An 891-nucleotide genomic window follows, 5' to 3' on the forward strand; every position below is an offset into this window, starting at 1 on the left:
GGCCTCAAGCTCCATCCCTCTAAGTGTGTCCTGGCCTCCAGGACTGTCTCGTTCCTGGGACATGTTATCTCCTAGGCAGGAATCTCCCCAAACCCCGACAAGCTCCACGCCATAGCAGAAATACCGCCACCACAGGACGTGCTCAGCGTCCGTGCCTTCCTAGGACTCACGTCCTACTATCGTCGCTTCGTGACGAGGTTCACACAAATTGCAAAGCCTCTTCACGATCTGACCAGGAAAGGGGAGCCGTTCATCTGGACTGAAGAAAGGCGAGTTGCCTTCCAACAGCTAAAAGACAAGCTCGTCTCCGCCCCCATCATGGCCTTTCCCGATTATGCCCTCCCCTTTCACCTCTACATCGATGTTTCCCTCACCGCCATGGGCGCCGTACTACCCCAGGTACAAGCTGGTCGGGAGCACATCATCGCCTGTGCCAGTCGCACCTTAAATCCAGCTGAGAAGAATTATGCCGTGACCAAGCGAGAATGCCTTGGCATAATTTAGGCCCTCCAACATTTTAAGGCTTACCTTTCCGGGACCCAGGTCACGATTATCACTGACCACCAGCCACTCCAGTGGTTATGCCAGACTGACTCACATAATGCCCAACTCGTCAGGTGGCGTGAAACCCTGGAGAAATTTCAGTATGAAATCTACAGGCCCGGAAAGCTCCACACCAATGCAGATGCCCTCTCCCGCCTCCCCATCCATGCGGTACAGCCAGATACGGACCTCCTACAACTATGGCACCACAAGGAACGGCCCCACTGGATTCCCTCCCACCTGTTCACCAAACTATGCCGACAGGGTGACCACCTCCTAACCCCGTCTGGGCATATCCTCCTGACCCCTGATATGGTGCATGACACCCTGCGCCACCTTCATGCCCAT

This window comes from Coenobita brevimanus, chromosome 54 (genome assembly GCF_032717465.1).
Source record: "Coenobita brevimanus isolate Jiangsu-jjx chromosome 54, ASM3271746v2, whole genome shotgun sequence".
Taxonomy (NCBI): Eukaryota; Metazoa; Arthropoda; class Malacostraca; order Decapoda; family Coenobitidae; genus Coenobita; species Coenobita brevimanus.